The sequence below is a fragment of the Cherax quadricarinatus genome, chromosome 37 (genome assembly GCF_038502225.1).
Source record: "Cherax quadricarinatus isolate ZL_2023a chromosome 37, ASM3850222v1, whole genome shotgun sequence".
Taxonomy (NCBI): domain Eukaryota; kingdom Metazoa; phylum Arthropoda; class Malacostraca; order Decapoda; family Parastacidae; genus Cherax; species Cherax quadricarinatus.
Window position 1 is genome coordinate 10,341,651 of NC_091328.1, and position 10,000 is coordinate 10,351,650.

The 10,000-nt window shown below is 40.0% G+C and overlaps 1 protein-coding gene and 1 long non-coding RNA gene across 6 annotated transcripts in view; one reads left to right on the forward strand and one right to left on the reverse strand.

Annotated features, from left to right (window-relative positions):
* Nucleotides 1-10,000, forward strand: part of LOC128702646 (cell adhesion molecule Dscam2) — a 720,609-nt gene that overhangs the window by 181,605 nt on the left and 529,004 nt on the right. The window lies entirely within an intron of this gene.
* Nucleotides 7,488-10,000, reverse strand: part of LOC128703479 (uncharacterized) — a 44,127-nt gene continuing 41,614 nt past the window's right edge. For both annotated transcript variants that reach the window (XR_008409305.2, XR_008409306.2), the window contains exon 4: nt 7,488-9,209. This is a non-coding gene — a long non-coding RNA (uncharacterized lncRNA). The remainder of the gene's footprint in view (nt 9,210-10,000) is intronic.

Genomic DNA, 10,000 nt, shown 5'->3' on the forward strand with positions numbered 1-10,000 from the left:
TTACCAGGTATACTCAACAAACTTATCCCCCTATAATTTTTGCACTCTCTTTTGTCCCCTTTGCCTTTATACAAAGGAACTATGCATGCTCTCTGCCAATCCCTAGGTACCTTACCTTCTTCCATACATTTATTAAATAATTGCACCAACCACTCCAAAACTATATCCCCACCTGCTTTTAACATTTCTATCTTTATCCCATCAATCCCGGCTGCCTTACCCCCTTTCATTTCAACTACGGCCTCACGAACTTCCCCCACACTCACAACTGGCTCTTCCTCACTCCTACAAGATGTTATTCCTCCTTGCCCTATACACGAAATCACAGCTTCCCTATCTTCATCAACATTTAACAATTCCTCGAAATATTCCCTCCATCTTCCCAATACCTCTAACTCTCCATTTGATAACTCTCCTCTATTTTTAACTGACAAATCCATTTGTTCTCTAGGCTTCCTTAACTTGTTAATCTCACTCCAAAACTTTTTCTTATTTTCAACAAAATTTGTTGATAACATCTCACCCACTCTCTCATTTGCTCTCTTTTTACATTGCTTCACCACTCTCTTAACCTCTCTCTTTTTCTCCATATACTCTTCCCTCCTTGCATCACTTCTACTTTGTAAAAACTTCTCATATGCTAACTTTTTCTCCCTTACTACTCTCTTTACATCATCATTCCACCAATCGCTCCTCTTCCCTCCCGCACCCACTTTCCTGTAACACTAACACTACATTTTTAAACCTACCCCATACCTCTTCAGCCCCATTGCCTATGCTTTCATTAGCCCATCTATCCTCCAATAGCTGTTTATATCTTACCCTAACTGCCTCCTCTTTTAGTTTATAAACCTTCACCTCTCTCTTCCCTGATGCTTCTATTCTCCTTGTATCCCATCTACCTTTTACTCTCAGTGTACCTACAACTAGAAAGTGATCTGATATATCAGTGGCCCCTCTATAAACATGTACATCCTGAAGTCTACTCAACAGTCTTTTATCTACCAATACATAATCCAACAAACTACTGTCATTTCGCCCTACATCATATCTTGTATACTTATTTATCCTCTTTTTCTTAAAATATGTATTACCTATAACTAAACCCCTTTCTATACAAAGTTCAATCAAAGGGCTCCCATTTTCATTTACACCTGGCACCCCAAACTTACCTACCACACCCTCTCTAAAAGTTTCTCCTACTTTAGCATTCAGGTCCCCTACCACAATTACTCTCTCATTTGGTTCAAAGGCTCCTATACATTCACTTAACATCTCCCAAAATCTCTCTCTCTCCTCTACATTCCTCTCTTCCCCAGGTGCATACACGCTTATTATGACCCACTTTTCGCATCCAACCTTTACTTTAATCCACATAATTCTTGAATTTACATATTCATATCCTCTTTTCTCCTTCCATAACTGATCCTTCAACATTACTGCTACCCCTTCCTTTGTTCTAACTCTCTCAGATACTCCAGATTTAATCCCATTTATTTCCCCCCCCACCGAAAGTCCCCTACTCCCTTCAGCTTTGTTTCGCTTAGGGCCAGGACATCCAACTTTTCATTCATAACATCAGCAATCATCTGTTTCTTGTCATCCGCACTACATCCACGCACATTCAAGCATCCCAGTTTTATAATGTTTTTCTTCTTCTCTTTTTTAGTAAATGTCTACAGGAGAAGGGGTTACTAGCCCATTGCTCCCGGCATTTTAGTCGCCTCATACGACACGCATGGCTTACGGAGGAAAGATTCTTTTCCACTTCCCCATGGACAATAGAAGAAATAAAGAAGAACAAGAGCTATTTAGAAAAAGGAGAAAAACCTAGATGTATGTATATATATATGCATGTGCGTGTCTGTGAAGTGTGACCAAAGTGTAAGTAGGAGTAGCAAGATATCCCTGTTATCTAGCGTGTTTATGAGACAGAAAAAGAAACCAGCAATCCTACCATCATGCAAAACAGTTACAGGTTTCTGTTTCACAGTCATCTGGCAGGACGGTAGTACTTCCCTGGGTGGCTGCTGTCTACCAACCTACTATATATATATATATATATATATATATATATATATATATATATATATATATATATATATACACGAATATTCAAACGGCTTCAGGAAGAAATCCAAATATTCTTCCTTGAAGCCTTTTTATCCACTTCTCCGAGGCTATGGGTCCTACAATTTACACCAGAGGTGGACCCCATATATATATATATATATATATATATATATATATATATATATATATATATATATATATATATATATATATATATATATATATATATATATGCAATAAGATCACAGTAAACAAGTGATTTCAGAATATGCAAAACAACCACTCTGAAAGAATAGAGAAATTCCAAGCGCTTTCGTGACTACTCACATTATCAAGGAACTATCATAGTTCCTTGATAATGTGAGTAGTCACGAAAGCGCTTGGAATTTCTCTATTCTTTCAGAGTGGTTGTTTTGCGCATATATATATATATATATATATATATATATATATATATATATATATATATATATATATATATATTATATAGTGTGTATGTGTGTGTGTGTGTGTGTATAATTATACCGAATATTGGTAGGATTTTTGTTTATACCAAATATTCAGAGGATTTATGTATATATAGAGTATTCAAAGTATTTTTGTATAAACCAAGTAGTGAGAGGAGTTTTGTATATATCGAGTAACCACAGGAAGCATTTTTTTCTATATCGATAGCAATCAGAGGATTTTTGTATATACGGACTATTTGGAAGATTTTGTATATACTGAAGATTTTCTATATGCCAGGAAGTCAGAGGACTTTTGTATATACCGGATATTCATAGAATATGCCCTAAGCAGCGACTTAAGTGTGCAGACAAACATGATATAGACCTGAGTTGGGAGAAGAAAGTTATATATTAAGTATGTTTACAATGGTTCGGTCGTTACACGGGTCACTGTTTACCAGCGACGAACACCCAGGATATTTTTATTGTCAATATTCACTTTTTGTGTATATGAGAATTCGGAGAATTTTGGTATTTATCTTATATTCATATGAATTTTTGTACATATACTGTCTAGTGGATTTTTGTAAATACCCGGTATTCGGAGGACCTGTGTATATATCGTGCATTCAGAGGACCTGTGTATATATCGTGCATTCGGAGGACCTGTGTATATACCGTGTATTCGGAGGACATATGTATATATTATGCATTCGAAGGACTTGTGTATATACCGTGTATTCGGAGGACTTGTGTGTATACCGTGTATACCGAGGACTTGTGTATATACCGTGTATTCGGAGGACATGTGTACATATCGTGCATTCGGAGGACTTGTGTATATACCGTGTATTCGGAGGACTTGTGTATATACCGTTTATTCGGAGGACTTGTGTATATACCGTGTATTCGGAGGACTTGTGTATATACCGTTTATTCGGAGGACTTGTGTATATACCGTGTATTCGGAGGACTTGTGTATATACCGTGTATTCGGAGGACTTGTGTATATACCGTTTATTCGGAGGACCTGTGTATATACCGTGGATTCACAAGATTTTTGTAAAAGCCGAGTATTCATACATTCTTGCATACACTGAGGATTCACAGGATTTTTGTAAATACAGAATAATCGACAGTTTTGTGTATTATTGAGAATATCCACAAGATTTCTATAAATGCTGAGTAGACACTATGTCTGTGTACACCGAGGATTCGAAAGATTTTTATATATATACCGAGTACTCACTCACAGGTGTTTATAATGAATTAATGAATACTTACCTGGAGTATACCTGGAGGGTGTTCCGGGGGTCAACACCCCTTCGGCCCGGTCCATGACCAGGCCTCGTGGAGGATCAGGGCCTGATCAACCAGACTGTTACTGCTGGCCGCACGCAAACCGACGTACGAACTACAACCCGGCTGATCAGGTACTGACTTTTTCAGGAATGAAATGAACGTAAATAAGTCACCAGGTTTTTTTTTTTTTTTTTGGTATCGATGTAGCAAGACAAGCTATTGAACATGTGAAGATCAAACGTCGGTTTAAAAGGTTTAATATTATGATTTATCACTGTTGCCTCTGGTTTATCACTGTTGCTTCGGGTTTATCTCTGTTTCCCTTGTCTAATCTGTAGTTTATCAATCCGAGTTACTATCATGGCTAAGCTGTGGTTTATCAAAATTATTGCTTTGGTTTAGCTGTGTTTATTCTTCTACATTTTGCACGTTATATCATGGATCATTCATGGTTTATCGCGCTTTATACTGGCATGGTTTAAATGGGGTCTATTGACGAAATTAATTATTAATTCGGAACCACAGAATGCAGAGCAGCAGCAGCTGTTGCTGTTGTTGCGGAGGTGCAGTGACAGCGGTGTTGGTGATAGCGGTGTTGTGACAGCGGTGTTGGTGATAGTGGTTGTGTTGTGACAGCGGTGTTGGTGATACCAATGGTGTTGTGACAGCGGTGTTGTGACAGCGGTGTTGGTGATAGCGGTGGTGTTGTGACAGCGGTATTGGTGAAAGCGGTGGTGTTGTGACAGCGGTGTTGGTGATAGCGGTGGTGTTGTGACAGCGGTGTTGGTGATACCGATGGTGTTGTGACAGCGGTGTTGTGACAGCGGTGTTGGTGATAGCGGTGGTGTTGTGACAGCGGTGTTGGTGATAGCGGTGGTGTTGTGACAGCGGTGTTGGTGATAGTGGTTGTGTTGTGACAGCGGTGTTGGTGATACCGATGGTGTTGTGACAGCGGTGTTGGTGATAGCGGTGGTGTTGTGACAGCGGTGTTGGTGATAGCGGTGGTGTTGTGACAGCGGTGTTGGTGATAGCGGTGGTGTTGTGACAGCAGTGTTGGTGATATCGGTGGTGTCGTGAAAGCGGTGTTGGTGATAGCGGTTGTGTTGTGACAGCGGTGATGGTGATAGCGGTTGTGTTGTGACAGCGGTGTTGGTGATAGCGGTTGTGTTGTGACAGCGGTGTTGGTGATAGCGGTGGTGTTGTGACAGCAGTGTTGGTGATATCGGTGGTGTCGTGAAAGCGGTGTTGGTGATAGCGGTTGTGTTGTGACAGCGGTGATGGTGATAGCGGTTGTGTTGTGACAGCGGTGTTGGTGATAGCGGATGTGTTGTGACAGCGGTGTTGGTGATAGCGGTGGTGTTGTGACAGCGGTGTTGGTGATAGCGGTGGTGTTGTGACAGCAGTGTTGGTGATATCGGTGGTGTCGTGAAAGCGGTGTTGGTGATAGCGGTTGTGTTGTGACAGCGGTGATGGTGATAGCGGTTGTGTTGTGACAGCGGTGGTGGTGATAACGGTGATGTTGTGAAAGCAGTAGTGGTGATAACGGTGATGTTGTGAAAGCAGTAGTGGTGATAACGGTGATGTTGTGAAACCGGTAGTGGTGATAACGGTAGTGTTGTGACAGTGGTGGTACTGGTTGTGTCAGCCGAGGTGGTGATTGTGACAGCAGTGGCAGTGGTGATGGTGACAGTGGTAGTGGTGGTGATGGTCGTGGAGTTAGTGACAGTGGTGTTGGCAGTATTAACAACCCACGCAGACAAGTGGTTGCGTTGCTTCATTATTGAATACCAGCTAAACTTTAAGCCCAGAGCTGTGTTAACACACACACACACACACACACACACACACACACAACCATTCTCTACAAGTGAGAACAGTTGGATTTTGACAGGGACCTGACCTCTCAATGATTACATTTTTGCTTCTACTAGTGGGCTACATCTCACCTCCTGACAGAATATAAGTCTCCATACTGTCACTTCAACTTCACACTGTTTCTGACAGTGGAACAAATACTCTTCTCCCGGCTGAGGGACTGACCACCTCAAAACTACGTCTTCAAGGGTGATGGACTGATTATATCGTCTTCACATATCTTCTGCTTCTACTAACTTCTCTGTATTCGACTGAAGAAGTCTACTGTATAGGCGATTCGTTTCGATATATAGATACCTAACCGTTGCATGTGTCTTACCAAACACACACACACACATATATATATATATATATATATATATATATATATATATATATATATATATATATATATATCTTTGATCACAGTGCGGATATATTCTATTAATTTATATTTATTTCGCCTTTAGTTTCGTCGCGCTTTGATTAATTAAAAGAAATCATCCACTGCTATTTGCTCATATTTCACTGAAGTGAATGATAAAAGCGCCAGTGTCTGGTATGAAGCCTTTCATAACACCAATACTGACTCACCTTCATCTACATTATTACTACTAGTAGTACTAGTAATAGTAGTAGTAGTAGTAGTAGTAGTAATAGTAGTAGTAATAGTAGTAGTAGTAATAGTAGTAGTAGTAGTAGTAGTAGTAGTAGTAGTAATAGTAGTAGTAGTAATAGTAGTAGTAGTAGTAATAGTAGTAGTAATAGTAGTAGTAATAGTAGTAATAGTAGTAGTAGTAGTAGTAGTAGTAGTAATAGTAGTAGTAATAGTAGTAGTAGTAGTAATAGTAGTAGTAGTAGTAATAGTAATAGTAGTAGTAGTAATAGTAGTAGTAGTAGTAGTAGTAGTAGTAGTAATAGTAGTAGTAGTAATAGTAGTAGTAGTAGTAGTAGTAGTAATAGTAGTAATAGTAGTAGTAGTAGTAGTAATAGTAGTAGTAGTAGTAGTAATAGTAGTAGTAATAGTAGTAGTAGTAATAGTAGTATTAGTAGTAATAGTAGTATTAGTAGTAAAAGTAGTAGTAGTAGTAATAGTAGTAGCAGTAGTAATACAAGTAATATTAATAATAATAATTGGAGAAGTAAGGAAAATGGTTTACGTAGACTGATGGGCGTTTATCTCACTTTGTATGTGCTCTGAGAGTTACCTTTGATTTCTGTTTTAGAAATTAAAATATTACTGGTTGATATTATCCAGGTTTCCCCGAAGACCACAGCTAGCAACCTCTGAGTGTCGAGGCATCTAAAGTGAAATTAGTAGTAGTAGCAGCAGTAGTAGCGGTGGTGGTGGTAGTAGTAGTAGTAGTAGTAAAGCATGGCAGATTATAAAGCCTACCCATTTTCTTGTTATATATACGGCATTTGGTGGGATAAATGTGTTGAATATTTCATGCCAGACTTACATCTATGTTCCGCATAGAAACTATCACGTTTATTTTTCCATACCTGTGAGGTCGCCTGCATCAAGAGTAAAGCATCTCGAGTGTCCTAAAAATGATCGAGAGAGAGAAAAAAAAAAAAGTGAAAATTTTGTCTTTGTACTATATTTTTGTCCTCGTACTTTCCTTACATTTGCTGTTTTCTTACGACAGTATGAAGAGCCACAAAGGTTCAGAGACTGGGATGGAACTCGTGAAGCGGGTATATTTGCGCTGTAAATATGTGTAGTTTGTAATAAGACACATGTGCAACAGTTAGGTATCTTTATTCCGAAACGTTTCGCCTACACAGTAGGCTTCTTTAGTCGAATAGAGAGAAGGCAGCAGAACAGTGTAAAGACGATGCAATCCACGAGGGACTGATTACCTCATCTTCTACAGTCTTTGGTTTGTGACCCTGTAATGTACTGATAAAACCACTGGTCGGCGGAACGTCAACAAAATAAAGATCCCCAAGTGTTGAGTATGTCTAATTTATGTTCTTATGTATCTGAACATTTGTTCTATTTCGGTGATGGAGTGTCTCAGTACCTTCATTGTCACCGACTTTATTTACACCCACCCCTAAAAATCAGTATTCCCGACCCTCTTTTGCCTCATTCCTTTCTAGGTGCTCCACCACTCTTCTCCTGATGATTTTTTCTACATAACTGGAATAATATACTGATACCTACAGTATATCCAGTAAGACACACATACACCGTTCAAGATATTTACTGAGGAAATGTTTTACTCATAAGTGGCGTCTTCAGTACTATGACCACAACAGAAGAAGTCACTAGTGGCGAAACGTTTCCTCGATAAATGTCTTGAACGGTGCATGTGTTTTCATCTACGTATGGTATAAAGATGGGTGTCTGATGTGCCTGGCTCATCACTTGCCTGTCACACTGTGGCGTCACTTTATCACTTACTTTCCAATGATTTTTATTGTCCGAGGTTAATTTTATCACTACCTTCCTCATAATTTTTTTTGTATCATGTATACAACCCTAAGGAGGAAGGAATATAAAAACTTAATAACATAATCTGTTGACACGTCACAGTAGTAGTAGTAGCAGCAGCAGCAGCAGCAGCAGCAGCAGCAGCAGCAGCAGCAGCAGCAGCAGCAGCAGCAGCAGCAGCAGCATTAGTAACAGTAGTAGTAGTTATAGTAGTACTGGTATTAGTTGTAGTAGCAGTTTAATTATCATGACCTTATGTAACATAACGAGTTTCTATGTTAGAGATAAGTTACATAACCAGTGGTATTGGTTACAGTTACCCTGGCTCACAGTGCCTGGCACCATACCAGCACTTGGTATTAATGCAATGTATACCACAAATTAAAACACTATAATTATATCAGCTCACACTTACCGAATCCTCACCGGCTGCCAGAATTAAAACACCTTATACTAGCTTACATTTACACACATCACACAAGGACCCGGAATTAATGTACTTTAGACAACACTGAAACCCGTATCCAGTTGAATGACGATGAACCAATGACATTCACTTTTAATTAAATTTCACATCAGCACACTGCTAATTCTGCTTTGTCCCTGGAATTTCTCTGTTTATATTTTTTTGGTGCTGAAAGCAGGTACCCCGCTGGAAGGAATGCCGGTATCGGAACATCATCGCTGGCCAAGAGTCGACATCATCAGACGAATGTGGTAAAAATACGCGAGGTGGTTTTTTTTTTATTTGAACCCTCCACCCTGGTGGGGCGATGGTGTGGGTATTAAAATACCAAGGGTACCAGGGGGCACAGTTGTTCGCTCTGCTGCACAACAAAGAGTTATATCACTTTCATCTCCTGCCTTCATCAAGCCTGTTGTTGGTGTTTGAATATTCATCACCACCCGGGCACCAGGCGGAGGCCTGGTCATTCATCATGGCTTTCGGACGAGTTGAAAATGTTGCCAGCACAGGTCGGAAACTCTCTGCGATTGGATGGCGTTGAGTGAAGGGGAGAGAGGGGGCGGATTGTGGTCACCGCCGGAGTTGTAGCTGGCAACACTTTTATGGCGCGCGTAATGTGGAGCTGGGAACAGGGGAAAAATAATATGTATGTATGTATATATATATATATATATATATATATATATATATATATATATATATATATATATATATACATACATGAATGCTTTGCCCTTTGAAATTTTGGATATGCGTAGTGAGGCTGCTGCATATATAAATGTGTGTGTGTGTGTGTGTGTGTGTGTGTGTGTGTGTGTGTGTGTGTGTGTGTGTACTCATCTATTTGTGGTTGTAGGGGTCGAGACATAGCTCCTGGCCCCGCCTCTTCACTCATTACTACTAGGCCCTCTTTCCTCCATGAGCTTTATCATACCTCGTCTTAAAGCTATGTGCTTCCTGCCTCAACTACATCACTTGCTAGACTATTCCACTTCCTGACAACTCTATGCCTAAAGAAATACTTCCTAACATCTCTTTGACTCATCCGAGTCTTCAACTTCCAATTGTGACCCTTTGTTTCTGTGTTCCATCTCTGGAACATCCTGTCTCTGTCCACCTCGTCAATTCCTCGCAGTATTTTGTATGTCGCTATCATGTCTCCCCTAACCCTTCTGTCCTCCAGTGTCGTCAGGCCGATTTCCCTTAACCTTTCTTTGTAGGACATTCCCATTAGCTCTGGAACTAGACTTGTTGCAAACCTTTGCACTTTCTCTAATTCTTGACGTGCTTGACCAGGTGTAGGTTCCAAACTGGTGCTGCATACTCCAGTATGGGCCTAACGTACACGGTTTACAGTCTTGAACGATTCCTTGCTAAGGTATCGGAACGCTATTCTCAGGTTTGCCAGGCGCC